The 26,452-nt window shown below is 41.7% G+C and overlaps 1 protein-coding gene across 4 annotated transcripts in view; it reads left to right on the plus strand.

Moving 5' to 3' along the window:
• The window catches only part of rad51b (RAD51 paralog B), a 701,871-nt gene that overhangs the window by 486,093 nt on the left and 189,326 nt on the right, over positions 1-26,452 (plus strand). The gene's annotated exons all lie outside the window — the stretch shown is intronic.

Raw genomic sequence — 26,452 nt, forward strand, 5'->3', positions numbered from 1 at the left:
AGAAGTTCAGTTTTGAATATATGCCTTTTAAAAAGCTGCGCTTGTATGCGTAAATTGGACCCAAGTCGCAGCCCAGCCTTCACAAGCAGACTCACTACACAGGCACAACACTATTCAGAGTCAATCTTGGACAGGCAAAAGGTTGGCAGCTCTATGAGATGCTCATCTAGGGGGGGGGGGGGGGTCACAGTTATTCATCTGCAGAGATAGTCCAATTACTGAGAGAACTGAGAGGGGGGGAAAGCTGATGATTCAGTTTCATTCAGTGTATCTTCTTTTCTAAATGTATACTACACACCAGGTATATAGGAACAATATACCCCCATGTTGTATGGCTCATCTGTGTGTTGGCTCCTGTACATGTACAGTACACACTGGGTAAAAGGCACCGATTCACTCCTGGTACTGAATGTTGGTATGCTGAACTGAGAACGTCGATGTACTGGTCTGAGAACAACGGTGTGCGAAACCAAGACTGTTGGTGGAGTTAGACCGAGACTGTTGGTGTAAATAGACCGAGACTGTTGGTGTAAATAGACCGAGACTGTTGGTGTAAATAGACCGAGACTGTTGGTGTAAATAGACCGAGACTGTTGGTGTAAATAGACCGAGACTGTTGGTGTAAATAGACTGAGACTGTTGGTGTAAATAGACCGAGACTGTTGGTGTAAATAGACCGAGACTGTTGGTGTAAATAGACCGAGACTGTTGGTGTAAATAGACTGAGACTGTTGGTGTAAATAGACCGAGACCGTTGGTGTAAATAGACTGAGACCGTTGGTGTAAATAGACCGAGACTGTTGGTGTAAATAGACCGAGACTGTTGGTGTAAATAGACTGAGACCGTTGATGTAAATAGACTGAGACTGTTGGTGTAAATAGACTGAGACTGTTGGTGTAAATAGACTGAGACCGTTGGTGTAAATAGACTGAGAATGTTGGTGTAAATAGACTGAGACCGTTGGTGTAAATAGACTGAGACCGTTGGTGTAAATAGACTGAGACCGTTGGTGTAAATAGAGTGAGACTGTTGGTGTAAATAGACTGAGACTGTTGGTGTAAATAAACTGAGACTGTTGGTGTAAATAGACTGAGACCGTTGGTGTAAATAGACTGAGACCGTTGGTGTAAATAGACTGAGACCGTTGGTGTAAATAGACTGAGACTGTTGGTGTAAATAGACTGAGACCGTTGGTGTAAATAGACTGAGACTGTTGGTGTAAATAGACTGAGACCGTTGGTGTAAATAGACTGAGACCGTTGGTGTAAATAGACTGAGACCGTTGGTGTAAATAGACTGAGACTGTTGGTGTAAATAAACTGAGACTGTTGGTGTAAATAGACTGAGACCGTTGGTGTAAATAGACTGAGACTGTTGGTGTAAATAGACTGAGACCGTTGGTGTAAATAGACTGAGACTGTTGGTGTAAATAGACCGAGACCGTTGATGTAAATAGACTGAGACCGTTGGTGTAAATAGACTGAGAATGTTGGTGTAAATAGACTGAGACCGTTGGTGTAAATAGACTGAGACCGTTGGTGTAAATAGACTGAGAATGTTGGTGTAAATAGACTGAGACTGTTGGTGTAAATAGACTGAGACCGTTGATGTAAATAGACTGAGACCGTTGGTGTAAATAGACTGAGAATGTTGGTGTAAATAGACTGAGACCGTTGGTGTAAATAGACTGAGACTGTTGGTGTAAATAGACCGAGACTGTTGGTGTAAATAGACTGAGACCGTTGGTGTAAATAGACTGAGACCGTTGGTGTAAATAAACTAAGAATGTAATTGTGTTGTCGTGACACTGTTGGTGTAATTAGACTGTGAATGTTGATGTATTGAACTGAAACTCTTCGTGTATTTAAACTGAGACTGTTGGTGCAGTTAGACAGAGAATGTTGGTGTAATAGGACTGAGCATTTTTGTGTAATTAGACTGAAATTTGTTGGTGTAATTGGACCAAAAATCTTGGTGTAATTAGATCGAGACTGTTTGTGTAATTAGATTGGCACTGTGAATGTTAATCTAATTAGAATGAGAATGTTGGTGTAACTGGACTGAAATTCTTGGAGCAATTAGACTGGGAATGTTGGTGTGATTAGACTGGGAATGTTGGTGTGATTAAACTGGGAATGTTGTTGTAATTAGACTGGGAATGTTGGTGTGATGAGACTGGGAATGTTGTTGTAATTAGACTGGGAATGTTGGTGTGATTAGACTGGGAATGTTGGTGTGATTAGACTGGGAATGTTGGTGTGATTAGACTGGGAATGTTGGTGTGATTAGACTGGGAATGTTGGTGTGATTAGACTGGGAATGTTGTTGTAATTAGACTGTGACTGTTGGTGTGATTAGACTGGGAATGTTGGTGTGATTAGACTGGGAATGTTGGTGTACTTAGACTGGGAATGTTGTTGTGATTAGACTGTGACTGTTGGTGTGATTAGACTGGGAATGTTGTTGTAATTAGACTGGGAATGTTGTTGTGATTAGACTGGGAATGTTGGTGTGATTAGACTGGGAATATTGGTGTGATTAGACTGGGAAAGTTGGTGTGATTAGACTGGGAATGTTGGTGTGATTAGACTGGGAATGTTGTTGTAATTAGACTGGGAATGTTGTTGTGATTAGACTGGGAATGTTGGTGTGATTAGACTGGGAATGTTGGTGTGATTAGACTGGGAAAGTTGGTGTGATTAGACTGGGAATGTTGGTGTGATTAGACTGGGAATGTTGTTGTAATTAGACTGGGAATGTTGGTGTGATTAGACTGGGAATGTTGTTGTAATTAGACTGGGAATGTTGGTGTGATTAGACTGGGAATGTTGTTGTAATTAGACTGGGAATGTTGGTGTACTTAGACTGGGAATGTTGTTGTATTTAGGCTGGGAATGTTGGTGTAATTTGACCGAGACTGTTGGTGTAATTAGACTGTGACTGTTGGTGTGATTAGACTGGGAATGTTGGTGTGATTAGACTGGGAATGTTGGTGTGATTAGACTGGGAATGTTGTTGTAATTAGACTGGGAATGTTGGTGTACTTAGACTGGGAATGTTGTTGTATTTAGGCTGGGAATGTTGGTGTAATTTGACCGAGACTGTTGGTGTAATTAGACTGTGACTGTTGGTGTAATTAGACTGTGACTGTTGGTGTAATTAGACTGTGACTGTTGGTGTAATTAGACTGTGACTGTTGGTGTAATTAGACTGAGACTGTTGGTGTAATTAGACTGAGACTGTTGGTATAATTAGACAGAGACTGTTGGTGTAATTAAACTGTGACTGTGTAATTGGACTGTGACTGTTGGTGTAATTAGACTGTGACTGTTGGTGTCATTAGACTGTGACTGTTGGTGTAATTAGACTGGGACTGTTGGTGTCATTAGACTGTGACCGTTGGTATAATTAGACGGGACTGTTGGTGTAATTAAACTGTGACTGTGTAATTGGACTGTGACTGTTGGTGTAATTAAACTGTGAATTGGTGTAATTGAACTGTGACTGTTGGTGTAATTAGACAGAGAACATTGGTGTAATTAGGCAGAGACTGTTGGTGTAATTAAACTGTGAATGTGTAATTGGACTGTGACTGTTGGTGTAATTAGACTGAGACTGTTTGTGTAATTGGACTGTGACTGTTGGTGTAATTAGACTGTGACTGTTGGTGTAATTAGACTGAGACTGTTGGTGTAATTAGACTGTGACTGTTGGTGTAATTAGACTGAGACTGTTGGTGTAATTAGACTGTGACTGTGTAATTGGACTGTGACTGTTGGTGTAATTAGACTGTGACTGTTGGTGTAATTAGACTGTGACTGTTTGTGTAATTAGACTGAGACTGTTGGTGTAATTAGACTGTGACTGTTGGTGTAATTAGACTGTGACTGTTTGTGTAATTAGACTGTGACTGTTGGTGTAATTAGACTGAGACTGTTGGTGTACTTAGACTGAGACTGTTGGTATAATTAGACTGTGACTGTTGGTGTAATTAGACTGTGACTGTTGGTGTAATTAGACAGAGAACGTTGGTGTAATTCGACCGAGACTGTTGGTGTAATTAGACAGAGACTGTTGGTGTAATTACACTGTGACTGTTGGTGTAATTAAACTGTGACTTGGTGTAATTGAACTGTGACTGTTGGTGTAATTAGACAGAGACTGTTGGTTTAATTAGACAGGGACTGTTGGTGTAATTACACTGTGACTGTTGGTGTCATTAAACTGTGACTGTTTGTGTAATTGGACTGAGACTTGGTGTAATTAGACTGAGACTGTTGGTGTAATTAGACAGAGACTGTTGGTGTAATTAGACAGAGACTGTTGGTGTAATTACACTGTGACTGTTGGTGTAATTACACTGTGACTGTTGGTGTAATTAGACTGTGACTGTTTGTGTAATTGGACAGTGACTGTTGGTGTAATTAGACAGAGAACGTTGGTGTAATTAAACTGTGACTGTTGGTGTAATTAAACTGAGAATGTTGGTGTAATTAGACTGTGACTGTTGGTGTAATTAGACAGTGACTGTTGGTGTAATTAGACTGAGACTGTTGGTATAATTAGACTGTGACTGTTGGTGTAATTAAACTGTGACTGTTTGTGTAATTGGACTGTGACTGTTGGTGTAATTAGACTGTGACTGTTGGTGTAATTAGACTGAGACTGTTTGTGTAATTGGACTGTGACTGTTGGTGTAATTAAACTGTGACTGTTTGTGTAATTGGACTGTGACTGTTGGTGTAATTGGACTGTGACTGTTGGTGTAATTAGACTGAGACTGTTGGTGTAATTGGACTGAGACTGTTGGTATAATTAGACAGAGACTGTTGGTGTAATTAAACTGTGACTGTGTAATTAGACTGGGACTGTTGGTATAATAAGACTGTGACTGTTGGTGTAATTAAACTGTGACTGTTGGTGTAATTAGACTGTGACTGTTTGTGTAATTAGACTGTGACTGTTGGTGTAATTAGACTGAGACTGTTGGTGTGATTAGACTGTGACTGTTGGTGTAATTAGACTGTGACTGTTTGTGTAATTAGACTGAGACTGTTTGTGTAATTAGACTGTGACTGTTGGTGTAATTGGACTGTGACTGTTGGTGTAATTAGACTGAGACTGTTGGTATAATTAGACTGAGACTGTTGGTGTAATGAAACTGTGACTGTTTGTGTAATTAGACTGAGACTGTTGGTGTAATTAGACTGTGACTGTTGGTGCAAATAAACTGTGACTGTTTGTGTAATTAGACTGTGACTGTTGGTGTCATTAGACTGAGACTGTTGGTGTAATTAGACTGAGACTGTTGGTGTAAATAAACTGTGACTGTTTGTGTAATTCGACTGAGACTGTTGGTGTAATTAGACTGAGACTGTTGGTGTAATTAGACTGTGACTGTTGGTGTAATTAGACTGAGACTGTTGGTGTAATTAGACTGAGACTGTTAGTGTAATTAAACTGTGACTGTTGGTGTAATGAAAATGAGACTGTTGGTATAATTAGACTGAGACTGTTGGTGTAATTAGACTGAGACTGTTGGTGTAATTAGACAGAGACTGTTGGTGTAATTAGACAGAGACTGTTGGTGTAATTAGACTGAGACTGTTGGTGTAATTAGACTGTGACTGTTGGTGTAATTAGACTGTGACTGTTGGTGTAATTAGACTGAGACTGTTGGTGTAATTAGACTGTGACTGTTGGTGTAATTAAACTGTGACTGTTTGTGTAATTGGACTGAGACTTGGTGTAATTAGACTGAGACTGTTGGTGTAATTAGACTGAGACTGTTGGTGTAATTAGACTGAGACTGTTGGTGTAATTAAACTGTGACTGTTGGTGTAATTACACTGAGACTGTTTGTGTAATTAGACTGTGACTGTTGGTGTAATTAGACTGAGACTGTTGGTGTAATTAGACTGTGACTGTTGGTATAATTGGACTGAGACTGTTGGTGTAATTAGACTGGGACTGTTGGTGTAATTAAACTGTGACTGTTGGTGCAATTAGACTGTGACTGTTGGTGCAATTAGACTGAGACTGTTGGTGTAATTAGACTGTGACTGTTGGTATAATTGGACTGAGACTGTTGGTGTAATTAGACTAGGACTGTTGGTGTAATTAAACTGTGACTGTGTAATTAGACTGTGACTGTTGGTGTAATTAGACTGTGACTGTTGCTGTAATTAGACTGTGACTGTTGGTGTAATTAGACTGTGACTGTTGGTGTAATTAGACTGAGACTGTTTGTGTAATTAGACTGTGACTGTTGGTGTAATTAGACTGTGACTGTTGGTGTAATTAGACTGTGACTGTTGGTGTAATTAGACTGAGACTGTTGGTGTACTTCGACTGAGACTGTTGGTATAATTAGACTGTGACTGTTGGTGTAATTAGACTGTGACTGTTTGTGTAATTAGACTGTGACTGTTGGTGTAATTAGACTGTGACTGTTTGTGTAATTAGACTGTGACTGTTGGTGTAATTAGACTGTGACTGTTGGTGTAATTGGACTGTGACTGTTGGTGTAATTAGACTGAGATTGTTGGTGTAATTAGACTGAGACTGTTGGTGTAATGAAACTGTGACTGTTGGTGTAATTAGACTGAGACTGTTGGTGTAAATAATCTGTGACTGTTTGTGTAATTAGACTGAGACTGTTGGTGTAATTAGACTGAGACTGTTTGTGTAATTAGACTGAGACTGTTGGTGTAATTAGACTGTGACTCTTTGTGTAATTAGACTGTGACTGTTGGTGTAATTAGACTGAGACTGTTGGTGTAATTAGACTGTGACTGTTGGTGTAATTAGACAGTGACTGTTGGTGTAATTACACTGTGACTGTTGGTGTAAATAAACTGTGACTGTTTGTGTAATTAGACTGAGACTGTTGGTGTAATTAGACTGTGACTGTTTGTGTAATTAGACTGTGACTGTTGGTGTAATTAGACTGTGACTGTTGGTGCAAATAAACTGTGACTGTTTGTGTAATTAGACTGAGACTGTTGGTGTAATTAGACTGTGACTGTTGGTGTAAATAAACTGTGACTGTAGGTGTAAATAAACTGTGACTGTTTGTGTAATTAGACTGTGACTGTTGGTGTAATTAGACTGAGACTGTTGGTGTAATTAGACTGAGACTGTTGGTGTAAATAAACTGTGACTGTTTGTGTAATTGGACTGTGACTGTTGGTGTAAATAAACTGTGACTGTTTGTGTAATTAGACTGTGACTGTTTCTGTAATTAGACTGAGACTGTTGGTGTAATGAAACTGTGACTGTTGGTGTAATTAGACTGTGACTGTTGGTGTAATTAGACTGAGACTGTTGGTGTAATTAGACTGTGACTGTTGGTGTAATTAGACTGAGACTGTTGGTGTAATTAGACTGTAACTGTGTAATTGGACTGTGACTGTTGGTGTAATTAGACTGTGACTGTTGGTGTAATTAGACTGTGACTGTTTGTGTAATTAGACTGAGACTGTTGGTGTAATTAGACTGTGACTGTTGGTGTAATTAGACTGTGACTGTTTGTGTAATTAGACTGTGACTGTTGGTGTAATTAGACTGAGACTGTTGGTGTACTTCGACTGAGACTGTTGGTATAATTAGACTGTGACTGTTGGTGTAATTAGACTGTGACTGTTGGTGTAATTAGACTGAGACTGTTGGTGTAATTAGACTGTGACTGTTGGTGTAATTAGACTGAGACTGTTGGTGTAATTAGACTGTGACTGTGTAATTGGACTGTGACTGTTGGTGTCATTAGACTGTGACTGTTGGTGTAATTAGACTGTGACTGTTTGTGTAATTAGACTGAGACTGTTGGTGTAATTACACTGTGACTGTTGGTGTCATTAAACTGTGACTGTTTGTGTAATTGGACTGAGACTTGGTGTAATTAGACTGAGACTGTTGGTGTAATTAGACAGAGACTGTTGGTGTAATTAGACAGAGACTGTTGGTGTAATTACACTGTGACTGTTGGTGTAATTACACTGTGACTGTTGGTGTAATTAGACTGTGACTGTTTGTGTAATTGGACAGTGACTGTTGGTGTAATTAGACAGAGAACGTTGGTGTAATTAAACTGTGACTGTTGGTGTAATTAAACTGAGAATGTTGGTGTAATTAGACTGTGACTGTTGGTGTAATTAGACAGTGACTGTTGGTGTAATTAGACTGAGACTGTTGGTATAATTAGACTGTGACTGTTGGTGTAATTAAACTGTGACTGTTTGTGTAATTGGACTGTGACTGTTGGTGTAATTAGACTGTGACTGTTGGTGTAATTAGACTGAGACTGTTTGTGTAATTGGACTGTGACTGTTGGTGTAATTAAACTGTGACTGTTTGTGTAATTGGACTGTGACTGTTGGTGTAATTGGACTGTGACTGTTGGTGTAATTAGACTGAGACTGTTGGTGTAATTGGACTGAGACTGTTGGTATAATTAGACAGAGACTGTTGGTGTAATTAAACTGTGACTGTGTAATTAGACTGGGACTGTTGGTATAATAAGACTGTGACTGTTGGTGTAATTAAACTGTGACTGTTGGTGTAATTAGACTGTGACTGTTTGTGTAATTAGACTGTGACTGTTGGTGTAATTAGACTGAGACTGTTGGTGTGATTAGACTGTGACTGTTGGTGTAATTCGACTGTGACTGTTTGTGTAATTAGACTGAGACTGTTTGTGTAATTAGACTGTGACTGTTGGTGTAATTGGACTGTGACTGTTGGTGTAATTAGACTGAGACTGTTGGTATAATTAGACTGAGACTGTTGGTGTAATGAAACTGTGACTGTTTGTGTAATTAGACTGAGACTGTTGGTGTAATTAGACTGTGACTGTTGGTGCAAATAAACTGTGACTGTTTGTGTAATTAGACTGTGACTGTTGGTGTCATTAGACTGAGACTGTTGGTGTAATTAGACTGAGACTGTTGGTGTAAATAAACTGTGACTGTTTGTGTAATTCGACTGAGACTGTTGGTGTAATTAGACTGAGACTGTTGGTGTAATTAGACTGTGACTGTTGGTGTAATTAGACTGAGACTGTTGGTGTAATTAGACTGAGACTGTTAGTGTAATTAAACTGTGACTGTTGGTGTAATGAAAATGAGACTGTTGGTATAATTAGACTGAGACTGTTGGTGTAATTAGACTGAGACTGTTGGTGTAATTAGACAGAGACTGTTGGTGTAATTAGACAGAGACTGTTGGTGTAATTGGACTGAGACTGTTGGTGTAATTAGACTGAGACTGTTGGTGTAATTAGACTGTGACTGTTGGTGTAATTAGACTGTGACTGTTGGTGTAATTAGACTGAGACTGTTGGTGTAATTAGACTGTGACTGTTGGTGTAATTAAACTGTGACTGTTTGTGTAATTGGACTGAGACTTGGTGTAATTAGACTGAGACTGTTGGTGTAATTAGACTGAGACTGTTGGTGTAATTAGACTGAGACTGTTGGTGTAATTAAACTGTGACTGTTGGTGTAATTACACTGAGACTGTTTGTGTAATTAGACTGTGACTGTTGGTGTAATTAGACTGAGACTGTTGGTGTAATTAGACTGTGACTGTTGGTATAATTGGACTGAGACTGTTGGTGTAATTAGACTGGGACTGTTGGTGTAATTAAACTGTGACTGTTGGTGCAATTAGACTGTGACTGTTGGTGCAATTAGACTGAGACTGTTGGTGTAATTAGACTGTGACTGTTGGTATAATTGGACTGAGACTGTTGGTGTAATTAGACTAGGACTGTTGGTGTAATTAAACTGTGACTGTGTAATTAGACTGTGACTGTTGGTGTAATTAGACTGTGACTGTTGCTGTAATTAGACTGTGACTGTTGGTGTAATTAGACTGTGACTGTTGGTGTAATTAGACTGAGACTGTTTGTGTAATTAGACTGTGACTGTTGGTGTAATTAGACTGTGACTGTTGGTGTAATTAGACTGTGACTGTTGGTGTAATTAGACTGAGACTGTTGGTGTACTTCGACTGAGACTGTTGGTATAATTAGACTGTGACTGTTGGTGTAATTAGACTGTGACTGTTTGTGTAATTAGACTGTGACTGTTGGTGTAATTAGACTGTGACTGTTTGTGTAATTAGACTGTGACTGTTGGTGTAATTAGACTGTGACTGTTGGTGTAATTGGACTGTGACTGTTGGTGTAATTAGACTGAGATTGTTGGTGTAATTAGACTGAGACTGTTGGTGTAATGAAACTGTGACTGTTGGTGTAATTAGACTGAGACTGTTGGTGTAAATAATCTGTGACTGTTTGTGTAATTAGACTGAGACTGTTGGTGTAATTAGACTGAGACTGTTTGTGTAATTAGACTGAGACTGTTGGTGTAATTAGACTGAGACTGTTGGTGTAATTAGACTGTGACTGTTGGTGTAATTAGACAGTGACTGTTGGTGTAATTACACTGTGACTGTTGGTGTAAATAAACTGTGACTGTTTGTGTAATTAGACTGAGACTGTTGGTGTAATTAGACTGTGACTCTTTGTGTAATTAGACTGTGACTGTTGGTGTAATTAGACTGAGACTGTTGGTGTAATTAGACTGTGACTGTTGGTGTAATTAGACAGTGACTGTTGGTGTAATTACACTGTGACTGTTGGTGTAAATAAACTGTGACTGTTTGTGTAATTAGACTGAGACTGTTGGTGTAATTAGACTGTGACTGTTTGTGTAATTAGACTGTGACTGTTGGTGTAATTAGACTGTGACTGTTGGTGCAAATAAACTGTGACTGTTTGTGTAATTAGACTGAGACTGTTGGTGTAATTAGACTGTGACTGTTGGTGTAAATAAACTGTGACTGTAGGTGTAAATAAACTGTGACTGTTTGTGTAATTAGACTGTGACTGTTGGTGTAATTAGACTGAGACTGTTGGTGTAATTAGACTGAGACTGTTGGTGTAAATAAACTGTGACTGTTTGTGTAATTGGACTGTGACTGTTGGTGTAAATAAACTGTGACTGTTTGTGTAATTAGACTGTGACTGTTTGTGTAATTAGACTGAGACTGTTGGTGTAATGAAACTGTGACTGTTGGTGTAATTAGACTGTGACTGTTGGTGTAATTAGACTGAGACTGTTGGTGTAATTAGACTGTGACTGTTGGTGTAATTAGACTGAGACTGTTGGTGTAATTAGACTGTAACTGTGTAATTGGACTGTGACTGTTAGTGTAATTAGACTGTGACTGTTGGTGTAATTAGACTGTGACTGTTTGTGTAATTAGACTGAGACTGTTGGTGTAATTAGACTGTGACTGTCGGTGTAATTAGACTGTGACTGTTTGTGTAATTAGACTGTGACTGTTGGTGTAATTAGACTGAGACTGTTGGTGTACTTCGACTGAGACTGTTGGTATAATTAGACTGTGACTGTTGGTGTAATTAGACTGTGACTGTTGGTGTAATTAGACTGAGACTGTTGGTGTAATTAGACTGTGACTGTTGGTGTAATTAGACTGAGACTGTTGGTGTAATTAGACTGTGACTGTGTAATTGGACTGTGACTGTTGGTGTCATTAGACTGTGACTGTTGGTGTAATTAGACTGTGACTGTTTGTGTAATTAGACTGAGACTGTTGGTGTAATTAGACTGTGACTGTTGGTGTAATTAGACTGTGACTGTTTGTGTAATTAGACTGTGACTGTTGGTGTAATTAGACTGAGACTGTTGGTGTACTTAGACTGAGACTGTTGGTATAATTAGACTGTGACTGTTGGTGTAATTAGACTGTGACTGTTGGTGTAATTAGACAGAGAACGTTGGTGTAATTCGACCGAGACTGTTGGTGTAATTAGACAGAGACTGTTGGTGTAATTACACTGTGACTGTTGGTGTAATTAAACTGTGACTTGGTGTAATTGAACTGTGACTGTTGGTGTAATTAGACAGAGACTGTTGGTTTAATTAGACAGGGACTGTTGGTGTAATTACACTGTGACTGTTGGTGTCATTAAACTGTGACTGTTTGTGTAATTGGACTGAGACTTGGTGTAATTAGACTGAGACTGTTGGTGTAATTAGACAGAGACTGTTGGTGTAATTAGACAGAGACTGTTGGTGTAATTACACTGTGACTGTTGGTGTAATTACACTGTGACTGTTGGTGTAATTAGACTGTGACTGTTTGTGTAATTGGACAGTGACTGTTGGTGTAATTAGACAGAGAACGTTGGTGTAATTAAACTGTGACTGTTGGTGTAATTAAACTGAGAATGTTGGTGTAATTAGACTGTGACTGTTGGTGTAATTAGACAGTGACTGTTGGTGGAATTAGACTGAGACTGTTGGTATAATTAGACTGTGACTGTTGGTGTAATTAGACTGTGACTGTTGGTGTAATTAGACTGAGACTGTTTGTGTAATTGGACTGTGACTGTTGGTGTCATTAAACTGTGACTGTTTGTGTAATTGGACTGTGACTGTTGGTGTAATTGGACTGTGACTGTTGGTGTAATTAGACTGAGACTGTTGGTGTAATTGGACTGAGACTGTTGGTATAATTAGACAGAGACTGTTGGTGTAATTAAACTGTGACTGTGTAATTAGACTGGGACTGTTGGTATAATAAGACTGTGACTGTTGGTGTAATTAAACTGTGACTGTGTAATTGGACTGTGACTGTTGGTGTAATTAGACTGTGACTGTTGGTGTAATTAGACTGTGACTGTTTGTGTAATTAGACTGAGACTGTTTGTGTAATTAGACTGTGACTGTTGGTGTAATTAGACTGAGACTGTTGGTGTAATTAGACTGTGACTGTTGGTGTAATTAGACTGTGACTGTTTGTGTAATTAGACTGTGACTGTTGGTGTAATTAGACTGAGACTGTTGGTGTGATTAGACTGTGACTGTTGGTGTAATTAGACTGTGACTGTTGGTGTAATTAGACTGAGACTGTTGGTGTGATTAGACTGTGACTGTTGGTGTAATTAGACTGTGACTGTTGGTGTAATTAGACTGTGACTGTTTGTGTAATTAGACTGTGACTGTTGGTGTAATTAGACTGAGACTGTTGGTGTGATTAGACTGTGACTGTTGGTGTAATTAGACTGTGACTGTTGGTGTAATTAGACTGTGACTGTTTGTGTAATTAGACTGTGACTGTTGGTGTAATTAGACTGTGACTGTTTGTGTAATTAGACTGAGACTGTTTGTGTAATTAGTCTGTGACTGTTGGTGTAATTGGACTGTGACTGTTGGTGTAATTAGACTGAGACTGTTGGTATAATTAGACTGAGACTGTTGGGGCCCGATTTTAGCACCCGGTTCCGGGTGCGTTCTCGGCGGGGGGGCCTCTAAAATCCCGGTTTCGAGGAGCGGGACCGGATCGCGCCTCGATCCCGCCCACTTCCTGGTTGCGCGCTGACGTGCGGGGGTGCGTGCGTTGGCCCCGCTGGTGGGAATCCCGCAGGCAATTAAAGCCAGCGGGGTTCCACTTGAGTGTATTTATCTTGGTATTTCAGGTCATTAAATGACCTGATTGAGCTGTTTATTTAACAGGTGTCGGATTTTACAGTGAAATGAGACTGTTTCCCATACTGGGGGAAACACTCACACTCTCAACGGACGTGTTGCAGCCAGCAGCCTGTGGCAGCTGCCAAGGTGCATTCCACAGGTGGGGGGGGGGAGAGCCTTCACCAACGCAGGAGGACACTCCGTAACATTGGGCAACGCCTGCCCTCCACCACCCTCCTCCAAGCAAGAAGATTCACCGGCGTGGAAGTCCAACCCCTGTGCGAGGACACACTTTTCTAGCGTGCACAACCCCGCAAACTTACACCTGCCAGATGGGTGCTGCGTTGACATCCTCGGAGGACGAACAGGATGACCAGCCTCAGCAGCCTCGCAGTCCACGCCGTCCGCCTCAGAGACATGCATCCCCACAACACGGTGCTGCGGCACATCCACCTGCACAGCAGGATGGAGGGCATCCGCAGAGAGAGATGCGTCGCAGGAGGCACTACCCTCCGCACAGGGTCTACAGACCGAGGCTCAGCTTCATGGACCTCTCTGAGCAGCAGTGCATACGGAGGCTCAGAGTCACTCGCCAGGTAGTCGCCGACATCTGCAGCCTCCTCAATGACGAGCTGCTCCCGGATGGACCAAGCAGCATCTTCTTACCCGTCGCCGTCAAAGTCACCACTGCCCTCAACTTCTTCGCCTCCGGATCCTTCCAGGGTGCCACGGGGGACATCACCGGGGTCTGTCAGTCGTCTGCACACAAGTGCATAAGGCAGGTCACCGATGGGTTGTTCCGCAGGGCCTCGACCTACATCAACTTCGCCATGGATGAGCGCGGCCAGACGGAGAGGGCGGTTGGATTCCATGCTGTGGCTGGCTTCCCACGGGTGCAGGGTGTAATCAATTGCACCCACAGAGCAATACGGGCACCTCCACATGAGCCAGGGCTGTTTATCAACAGGAAAGGGTATCACTCCATGAACGCCCAGCTCATTTGTGACCACCGCCAGAGATTCCTACACGTGTGCGCCAGATACCCTGGCAGCTGCCACGATGCCTTCGTCCTCAGGGAGTCCACCGTCCCGCCCCTCTTCCACGCACCCAACGCCGGCAACGGCTGGCTCCTCGGCGACAAGGGATATCCCCTGCACACGTGGCTTATGACACCTCTGAGGAACCCCATTACCGAGCCACAGCGTCGGTATAATGACAGCCACATTGCTACCAGGTCTACAATTGAGCAGGCTATAGGGCTGCTCAAGATGCGCTTCAGGTGCCTTGATCGTTCCGGGGGAGCGCTCCAATACACGCCATTCAGAGTGGGACGAATTATAGTTGTCTGCTGTGCCCTGCATAACATGGCACTACAGAGAGGGGTGCCGCTGGAGGAGGCCCCATGCACACCCGCCACCCACATTGAGGACGACAATGAGGAGGAGGTGGAGGAGGAAGAGGAGGAGGAGGAAGAGGGAGAGGAGGAGGAACGACCCATGCGCCGAACACCGGCTCACCTGCGTGCTCGTCAGGCCAGGGAGGCACTCATATGCCAACGGTTCTCCTAACATCACACTGTGTGAGGCGTTCACATGTCATAACGTGCACAGACGAGGGTCCATACAGGCTCCCTCCACAGAAGAGTGGTGCCTGTACACCTGCACCCACTGGATTATGCTCAATGGGTGGGACGGGGTGGTCGTCGTCATGATGAGGCGCAGGGAAGGGACATATTGCACAAGCCGCAGAATTATGGACAAGAGGTGGCAGCATTGGTGAGAAAAAGTGAGTTTATTTTGTGGTGACATTCAAAGAGTAGAAAATTAAAAAAAAACGACAAACACCCTGTTGCAATCCCTGTGTGCTCACGGAACTTTAGGCGTTCGTTTTCGGGACCCCCTACGTGGTGCTACCCCTGTGGCTCCAGCAGAGGTGGTGGCAGGTTGCTCCTGTTCGTGCCCTGACCGGGTAGATGCTTTGGGCCGACGCCCCCTGGGTTTCGGTGCCCGTGAGGGCACCTCCACAGACTGCTCCTCCTGCACCTGTGCAGGGGCAGACTCGGCCACCTGGAGAGGATGGACTATTGCGGGCACTGGTTGAGAGGGGGGCAACGGGTGAGACTTGGGGGCGCCTTGAGTAGCGTCCACACTTCCATTTCCCCGTTCACCATCTTCCCTCTCATGGCCAAGGCCCACATCACCCCTTCCACCCTGCTGGACGGCAGTTTGGATGACGTGGGTGAGACCTTGCAAGGCCACCTCCAATGTATCTGTCAACCTGTTGATGGCGGCAGAATGTTGTTCACCCTGAATCCGAACAGCCGTTGTGAGGGCCTGGATGGACTCATTGGTGAGCTGTGCGTGACGCTCGAGGGAGGCTAGCCTGTCCTCCACCGCAGACGTTCCCACACCTACCCGCGACACTATCTCAGAGATGCCTTCACGTCCCTGCGACACTATCTCGGCGATACCCTCCTGCACCTGTGCCACCATTCCCCTCATGCAGGAGTTGGACTCCTCCATCCTCCGTGCGATTGTGGAGAGTGCGCGTGGCACCTCTCCCAGTACCTCAGCAATGTTCTGGTGCCCCTCGACGACTCTCCTTTTGACAGGTGGCCCCCTGGGTTCAGCATCTGGGTCCGGCTGAGCAAAGCCTGGAGAAGAGTGCTCCCACCGACGCGGACCCTCCGCGGCTGACCCTGCCACCAGGGTCTGCTCATGCTCATGTGTGCGCGGTGACTCACCATGTGCAATCCCAACTAGCTGAGGGGGGGGACCCACCGAGGTGTGTGTATCTGCGCTGGTGGATGCAAGGCTCATGTGTGACGATGCACCCTCAGAGACGGGCATGTCCTCTGAGGAATCGCCCTCAACCGAGACGTCGATCGCAGACGGTCCTGGAAGAGAACAGAGGGAAATATCAGGCATGTGACCAAATGTGGCGGTGCGGCATATGCCATGTGATGCTACGATCATTCACGATCATGAGTGATGAGTGCCAGCTTTCCCTTACCGGCCGTTTCGCCAGAACCAGACTCGCCATCCGCCATCGACAGGCAATGCAGCGTGCGGCTGATCTCCAGTGCCTCGACCTCGGCGTCTGTCAGGGCCATCTCGTGTGGCGGGCCCCCTCCGGTGCATGCCCTATCGCGTGCGTTCCTGGCCCTCTTCTCCTGTGAGGGCAAAACACAAAAACGTTATTGAGTGATGATTACAATGTGAGACGCTTCAAGCATTGGTGTGATTGGGTTGAACGTGTGCCAGATGGATGGGAGGATGCGTGTGCCACATGGCCATCCCATTGTATGGGCATTGGGGTGTGTGGTAGTGGTCGAGTGGGGACAGGGACGGTGGGTACGTGCAGGCACTGTGAGGATGATAGTTGGGTGGCTGTGAGGATTGGTGCGGGAGCGCAGTACTGTCAGTGGAGATGGGGTTGTGAGGTGTTTGAGGTGATGTGGAAGACGGAGTGATGCAGAATGCGTTAGTGTACTCACTTTTCCGGACCTGGTGAGGTCATTGAATCTCTTGCGGCACTGAATCCAAGTGCGGGTGGTGTTTCCCCTGCTTGTGACCTCCGCGGCCACCTCCTCCCATGCCCTCTTGGTGGCGCTGGCAGGGCACCTCCTTCCATCCGTGGGGAACAGTGTCTCCCTCCTCATGCGGACCCCGTCCAGCAGCACCTGGAGGGCGTGGTCCGTGAAACGGGGAGCAGCCTTACCCCTGTGCTCCTCCATCCTTGATGGAGTGTAGTTTGTGGCTGGAGGGGCTTTGGTGGACTGCCCCTTTAAATAGAGCGCAACCATCGCTCAGACGTCAATGCGCATGCGCAGGCCGCCGGCACGCAGCTGAGAAGCGCGGAACCCGTAACTGCCGGCTAATCACATCAATCATCCCGCGATCGCGTGCGCAACGCACTCAATTTGGCCGGCGCGTTTTCCTCGAGCCCGCCCGACCACCCGCTGCCAACCCGCACCCCTGGTAAAATCGGGCCCTTGGTGTAATGAAACTGTGACTGTTTGTGTAATTAGACTGAGACTGTTGGTGTAATTAGACTGTGACTGTTGGTGTAAATAAACTGTGACTGTTTGTGTAATTAGACTGTGACTGTTGGTGTAATTAGACTGAGACTGTTGGTGTAATTAGACTGAGACTGTTGGTGTAATGAGACAGAGACTGTTGGTGTAATTAGACAGAGACTGTTGGTGTAATTGGACTAAGACTGTTGGTGTAATTAGGCTGAGACTGTTGGTGTAATTAGACTGTGACTGTTGGTGTAATTAGACTGAGACTGTTGGTATAATTAGACTGAGACTGTTGGTATAATTAGACTGTGACTGTTGGTGTAATTAAACTGTGACTGTTGGTGTAATTACACTGAGACTGTTTGTGTAATTAGACTGTGACTGTTGGTGTAATTAGACTGAGACTGTTGGTGTAATTAGACTGTGACTGTTGGTGTAATTAGACTGTGACTGTTGGTGTAATTAGACTGAGACTGTTGGTATAATTAGACTGTGACTGTTGGTGTAATTAAACTGTGACTGTTGGTGTAATTACACTGAGACTGTGTAATTAGACTGTGACTGTTGGTGTAATTAGACTGAGACTGTTGGTGTAATTAGACTGTGACTGTTGGTATAATTGGACTGAGACTGTTGGTGTAATTAGACTGGGACTGTTGGTGTAATTAAACTGTGACTGTTGGTGCAATTAGACTGTGACTGTTGGTGCAATTAGACTGAGACTGTTGGTGTAATTAGACTGTGACTGTTGGTATAATTGGACTGAGACTGTTGGTGTAATGAGACTGGGACTGTTGGTGTAATTAAACTGTGACTGTGTAATTAGACTGTGACTGTTGGTGTAATTAGACTGTGACTGTTGCTGTAATTAGACTGTGACTGTTGGTGTAATTAGACTGTGACTGTTGGTGTAATTAGACTGAGACTGTTTGTGTAATTAGACTGTGACTGTTGGTGTAATTAGACTGAGACTGTTGGTGTAATTAGACTGAGACTGTTGGTGTAATTAGACTGTGACTGTTGGTGTAATTAGACTGTGACTGTTGGTGTAATTAGACTGTGACTGTTGGTGTAATTAGACTGAGACTGTTGGTGTACTTCGACTGAGACTGTTGGTATAAATAGACTGTGACTGTTGGTGTAATTAGACTGTGACTGTTTGTGTAATTAGACTGTGACTGTTGGTGTAATTAGACTGTGACTGTTTGTGTAATTAGACTGTGACTGTTGGTGTAATTAGACTGTGACTGTTGGTGTAATTGGACTGTGACTGTTGGTGTAATTAGACTGAGATTGTTGGTGTAATTAGACTGAGACTGTTGGTGTAATGAAACTGTGACTGTTGGTGTAATTAGACTGAGACTGTTGGTGTAATTAGACTGAGACTGTTGGTGTAATTAGACTGAGACTGTTGGTGTAATTAGACTGTGACTGTTGGTATAATTAGACTGAGACTGTTGGTGTAATTAGACTGGGACTGTTGGTGTAATTAAACTGTGACTGTTGGTGTAATTAGACTGAGACTGTTGGTATAATTAGACTGGGACTGTTGGTGTAATTAAACTGTGACTGTTGGTGTAATTTGACTGAGACTGTTGGTATAATTAGACTGTGACTGTTGGTGTAATTAGACTGAGACTGTTGGTGTAATTAGACTGAGACTGTTGGTGCAATTAAACTGTGACTGTTGGTGTAATTAGACTGTGACTGTTGGTGTAATTACACTGTGACTGTTGGTGTAATTAGACTGTGACTGTTGGTGTAATTACACTGTGACTGTTGGTGTAAATAAAGTGTGACTGTTGGTGTAATTTGACTGAGACTGTTGGTATAATTAGACTGAGACTGTTGGTGCAATTAAACTGTGACTGTTGGTGTAATTAGACTGTGACTGTTGGTGTAATTACACTGTGACTGTAGGTGTAATTAGACTGTGACTGTTGGTGTAATTAGACTGTGACTGTTGGTGTAATTAGACTGTGACTGTTTGTGTAATTAGACTGAGACTGTTTGTGTAATTAGACTGTGACTGTTGGTGTAATTAGACTGAGACTGTTGGTGTAATTAGACTGTGACTGTTTGTGTAATTAGACTGTGACTGTTTGTGTAATTAGACTGTGACTGTTGGTGTAATTAGACTGAGACTGTTGGTGTGATTAGACTGTGACTGTTGGTGTAATTAGACTGTGACTGTTTGTGTAATTAGACTGTGACTGTTGGTGTAATTAGACTGAGACTGTTGGTGTACTTAGACTGAGACTTTTGGTATAATTAGACTGTGACTGTTGGTGTAATTAGACTGTGACTGTTTGTGTAATTAGACTGTGACTGTTGGTGTAATTAGACTGTGACTGTTGGTGTAATTGGACTGTGACTGTTGGTTTAATTAGACTGAGACTGTTGGTATAATTAGACTGAGACTGTTGGTGTAATGAAACTGTGACTGTTTGTGTAATTAGACTGAGACTGTTGGTGCAATTAGACTGTGACTGTTGGTGTAAATAAACTGTGACTGTTTGTGTAATTAGACTGTGACTGTTGGTGTCATTAGACTGAGACTGTTGGTGTAATTAGACTGAGACTGTTGGTGTAAATAAACTGTGACTGTTTGTGTAATTAGACTGAGACTGTTGGTGTAATTAGACTGAGACTGTTTGTGTAATTCGACTGAGACTGTTGGTGTAATTAGACTGTGACTGTTGGTGTAATTAGACTGAGACTGTTGGTGTAATTAGACTGAGACTGTTAGTGTAATTAAACTGTGACTGTTGGTGTAATGAAAATGAGACTGTTGGTATAATTAGACTGTGACTGTTGGTGTAATTAGACTGAGACTGTTGGTGTAATTAGACTGAGACTGTTGGTGTAATTAGACAGAGACTGTTGGTGTAATTAGACTGTGACTGTTGGTGTAATTAGACTGAGACTGTTGGTATAATTAGACTGAGACTGTTGGTGTAATTAGACTGAGACTGTTGGTGTAATTAAACTGTGACTGTTTGTGTAATTGGACTGAGACTTGGTGTAATTAGACTGAGACTGTTGGTGTAATTAGACTGAGACTGTTGGTGTAATTAGACTGAGACTGTTGGTATAATTGGACTGAGACTGTTGGTGTAATTAGACTGGGACTGTTGGTGTAATTAAACTGTGACTGTTGGTGTAATTAGACTGGGACTGTTGGTGTAATTAAACTGTGACTGTGTAATTAGACTGTGACTGTTGGTGTAATTAGACTGTGACTGTTGCTGTAATTAGACTGTGACTGTTGGTGTAATTAGACTGTGACTGTTGGTGTAATTAGACTGAGACTGTTTGTGTAATTAGACTGTGACTGTTGGTGTAATTAGACTGAGACTGTTGGTGTAATTAGACTGTGACTGTTGGTGTAATTAGACTGTGACTGTTGGTGTAATTAGACTGAGACTGTTGGTGTACTTCGACTGAGACTGTTGGTATAATTAGACTGTGACTGTTGGTATAATTAGACTGTGACTGTTGGTGTAATTAGACTGTGACTGTTTGTGTAATTAGACTGTGACTGTTGGTGTAATTAGACTGTGACTGTTTGTGTAATTAGACTGTGACTGTTGGTGTAATTAGACTGTGACTGTTGGTGTAATTGGACTGTGACTGTTGGTGTAATTATAAACAATTTTACAACACCAAGTTATAGTCCAGCAATTTTATTTTAAATTCACAAGCTTTCGGAGTTTTTCTCCTTCCTCAGGCAAATGTTTCAAGATCTCCTTGAAGCCTACGCATTCATACATATTGAACAATACATGGTGTTTACAGACTGCCCCTGCAACTGCCCGTTGCCAAGGCAATCACCGTGTTCAGACAGAGAGGTGTTACCTGCAGAACCTCCGAATACACATTCAACAAAAAAACAAACAGGGAAAAAAAACAGAGAAAAAAAAACACAGAGAGAGGCAGAAACATCCGGAAGGCAGAGAGAGCCAGCAAATGACCCATTATATTAAAAACAGATAACATTTGTTCGCTGGTTGGTGTAATTAGACTGAGATTGTTGGTGTAATTAGACTGAGACTGTTGGTGTAATGAAACTGTGACTGTTGGTGTAATTAGACTGAGACTGTTGGTGTAAATAATCTGTGACTGTTTGTGTAATTAGACTGAGACTGTTGGTGTAATTAGACTGAGACTGTTTGTGTAATTAGACTGAGACTGTTGGTGTAATTAGACTGAGACTGTTGGTGTAATTAGACTGTGACTGTTGGTGTAATTAGACAGTGACTGTTGGTGTAATTACACTGTGACTGTTGGTGTAAATAAACTGTGACTGTTTGTGTAATTAGACTGAGACTGTTGGTGTAATTAGACTGTGACTGTTTGTGTAATTAGACTGTGACTGTTGGTGTAATTAGACTGAGACTGTTGGTGTAATTAGACTGTGACTGTTGGTGTAATTAGACAGTGACTGTTGGTGTAATTACACTGTGACTGTTGGTGTAAATAAACTGTGACTGTTTGTGTAATTAGACTGAGACTGTTGGTGTAATTAGACTGTGACTGTTTGTGTAATTAGACTGTGACTGTTGGTGTAATTAGACTGTGACTGTTGGTGCAAATAAACTGTGACTGTTTGTGTAATTAGACTGAGACTGTTGGTGTAATTAGACTGTGACTGTTGGTGTAAATAAACTGTGACTGTAGGTGTAAATAAACTGTGACTGTTTGTGTAATTAGACTGTGACTGTTTGTGTAATTAGACTGAGACTGTTGGTGTAATTAGACTGAGACTGTTGGTGTAAATAAACTGTGACTGTTTGTGTAATTGGACTGTGACTGTTGGTGTAAATAAACTGTGACTGTTTGTGTAATTAGACTGTGACTGTTTGTGTAATTAGACTGTGACTGTTGGTATAATTAGACTGTTACTGTTGGTGTAATTAGACTGAGACTGTTGGTATAATTAGACTGTGACTGTTGGTGTAATTAGACTGTGACTGTTGGTGTAATTAGACTGAGACTGTTGGTGTAATTAGACTGTGACTATTGGTATAATTAGACTGAGACTGTTGGTATAATTAGACTGTGACTGTTGGTATAATTAGACTGAGACTGTTGGTGTAATGAAACTGTGACTGTTTGTGTAATTAGACTGTGACTGTTTGTGTAATTAGACTGAGACTGTTGGTGTAATTAGACTGTGACTGTTTGTGTAAATAAACTGTGACTGTTTGTGTAATTAGACTGTGACTGTTTGTGTCATTAGACTGTGACTGTTGGTATAATTAGACCGAGACTGTTGGTGTAATTAGACTGTGACTGTTGGTGTAATTGGACTGAGACTGTTGGTGTAATTAGACTGTGACTGTTTGTGTAATTAGACTGTGACTGTTGGTGCAATTAGACTGAGACTGTTGGTGTAATTAGACTGTGACTGTTGGTGTAATTAGACAGTGACTGTTGGTGTAATTACACTGTGACTGTTGGTGTAAATAAACTGTGACTGTTTGTGTAATTAGACTGAGACTGTTGGTGTAATTAGACTGTGACTGTTTGTGTAATTAGACTGTGACTGTTGGTGTAATTAGACTGTGACTGTTGGTGTAAATAAACTGTGACTGTTTGTGTAATTAGACTGAGACTGTTGGTGTAATTAGACTGTGACTGTTGGTGTAAATAAACTGTGACTGTAGGTGTAAATAAACTGTGACTGTTTGTGTAATTAGACTGTGACTGTTTGTGTAATTAGACTGAGACTGTTGGTGTAATTAGACTGAGACTGTTGGTGTAAATAAACTGTGACTGTTTGTGTAATTGGACTGTGACTGTTGGTGTAAATAAAGTGTGACTGTTTGTGTCATTAGACTGTGACTGTTTGTGTCATTAGACTGTGACTGTTGGTATAATTAGACCGAGACTGTTGGTGTAATTCGACTGTAACTGTTGGTGTAATTAGACTGAGACTGTTGGTGTAAATAAACTGTGACTGTTTGTGTAATTAGACTGTGACTGTTTGTGTAATTGGACTGTGACTGTTTGTGTAATTAGACTGAGACTGTTGGTGTAATTAGACTGAGACTGTTGGTGTAAATAAACTGTGACTGTTTGTGTAATTAGACAGAGACTGTTGGTGTAATTAAACTGTGACTGTTGGTGCAATGAAACTGAGACTGTTGGTGTAATTAGACTGAGACTGTTGGTGTAATTAAACTGTGACTGTTGGTGTAATTACACTGAGACTGTTTGTGTAATTAGACTGTGACTGTTGGTGTAATTAGACTGAGACTGTTTGTGTAATTAGACTGAGACTGTTGGTGTAATTAGACTGAGACTGTTGGTGTAATTAGACTGTGACTGTTGGTGTAATTAGACAGTGACTGTTGGTGTAATTACACTGTGACTGTTGGTGTAAATAAACTGTGACTGTTTGTGTAATTAGACTGAGACTGTTGGTGCAATTAGACTGTGACTGTTTGTGTAATTAGACTGTGACTGTTGTTGTAATTAGACTGTGACTGTTGGTGTAAATAAACTGTGACTGTTTGTGTAATTAGACTGAGACTGTTGGTGTAATTAGACTGTGACTGTTGGTGTAAATAAACTGTGACTGTAGGTGTAAATAAACTGTGACTGTTTGTGTAATTAGACTGTGACTGTTTGTGTAATTAGACTGAGACTGTTGGTGTAATTAGACTGAGACTGTTGGTGTAAATAAACTGTGACTGTTTGTGTAATTGGACTGTGACTGTTGGTGTAAATAAACTGTGACTGTTTGTGTAATTAGACTGTGACTGTTTGTGTCATTAGACTGTGACTGTTGGTATAATTAGACCGAGACTGTTGGTGTAATTAGACTGTGACTGTTGGTGTAATGAGACTGAGACTGTTGGTGTAAATAAACTGTGACTGTTTGTGTAATTAGACTGAGACTGTTGGTGTAATTAGACTGTGACTGTTGGTGTAATTAGACAGTGACTGTTGGTGTAATTACACTGTGACTGTTGGTGTAAATAAACTGTGACTGTTTGTGTAATTAGACTGAGACTGTTGGTGTAATTAGACTGAGACTGTTGGTGTAAATAAACTGTGACTGTTTGTGTAATTGGACTGTGACTGTTGGTGTAAATAAACTGTGACTGTTTGTGTAATTAGACTGTGACTGTTTGTGTAATTAGACTGTGACTGTTGGTATAATTAGACTGTTACTGTTGGTGTAATTAGACTGAGACTGTTGGTATAATTAGACTGTGACTGTTGGTGTAATTAGACTGTGACTGTTGGTGTAATTAGACTGTGACTATTGGTATAATTAGACTGAGACTGTTGGTATAATTAGACTGTGACTGTTGGTATAATTAGACTGAGACTGTTGGTGTAATGAAACTGTGACTGTTTGTGTAATTAGACTGTGACTGTTTGTGTAATTAGACTGAGACTGTTGGTGTAATTAGACTGTGACTGTTTGTGTAAATAAACTGTGACTGTTTGTGTAATTAGACTGTGACTGTTTGTGTCATTAGACTGTGACTGTTGGTATAATTAGACCGAGACTGTTGGTGTAATTAGACTGTGACTGTTGGTGTAATTAGACTGAGACTGTTGGTGTAATTAGACTGTGACTGTTTGTGTAATTAGACTGTGACTGTTGGTGCAATTAGACTGAGACTGTTGGTGTAATTAGACTGTGACTGTTGGTGTAATTAGACAGTGACTGTTGGTGTAATTACACTGTGACTGTTGGTGTAAATAAACTGTGACTGTTTGTGTAATTAGACTGAGACTGTTGGTGTAATTAGACTGTGACTGTTTGTGTAATTAGACTGTGACTGTTGGTGTAATTAGACTGTGACTGTTGGTGTAAATAAACTGTGACTGTTTGTGTAATTAGACTGAGACTGTTGGTGTAATTAGACTGTGACTGTTGGTGTAAATAAACTGTGACTGTAGGTGTAAATAAACTGTGACTGTTTGTGTAATTAGACTGTGACTGTTTGTGTAATTAGACTGAGACTGTTGGTGTAATTAGACTGAGACTGTTGGTGTAAATAAACTGTGACTGTTTGTGTAATTGGACTGTGACTGTTGGTGTAAATAAAGTGTGACTGTTTGTGTCATTAGACTGTGACTGTTTGTGTCATTAGACTGTGACTGTTGGTATAATTAGACCGAGACTGTTGGTGTAATTCGACTGTAACTGTTGGTGTAATTAGACTGAGACTGTTGGTGTAAATAAACTGTGACTGTTTGTGTAATTAGACTGTGACTGTTTGTGTAATTGGACTGTGACTGTTTGTGTAATTAGACTGAGACTGTTGGTGTAATTAGACTGAGACTGTTGGTGTAAATAAACTGTGACTGTTTGTGTAATTAGACAGAGACTGTTGGTGTAATTAAACTGTGACTGTTGGTGCAATGAAACTGAGACTGTTGGTGTAATTAGACTGAGACTGTTGGTGTAATTAAACTGTGACTGTTGGTGTAATTACACTGAGACTGTTTGTGTAATTAGACTGTGACTGTTGGTGTAATTAGACTGAGACTGTTTGTGTAATTAGACTGAGACTGTTGGTGTAATTAGACTGAGACTGTTGGTGTAATTAGACTGTGACTGTTGGTGTAATTAGACAGTGACTGTTGGTGTAATTACACTGTGACTGTTGGTGTAAATAAACTGTGACTGTTTGTGTAATTAGACTGAGACTGTTGGTGCAATTAGACTGTGACTGTTTGTGTAATTAGACAGTGACTGTTGGTGTAATTACACTGTGACTGTTGGTGTAAATAAACTGTGACTGTTTGTGTAATTAGACTGAGACTGTTGGTGTAATTAGACTGAGACTGTTGGTGTAAATAAACTGTGACTGTTTGTGTAATTGGACTGTGACTGTTGGTGTAAATAAACTGTGACTGTTTGTGTAATTAGACTGTGACTGTTTGTGTAATTAGACT

The sequence above is a fragment of the Heptranchias perlo genome, chromosome 10, assembly GCF_035084215.1.
Source record: "Heptranchias perlo isolate sHepPer1 chromosome 10, sHepPer1.hap1, whole genome shotgun sequence".
NCBI classification, from domain to species: domain Eukaryota; kingdom Metazoa; phylum Chordata; class Chondrichthyes; order Hexanchiformes; family Hexanchidae; genus Heptranchias; species Heptranchias perlo.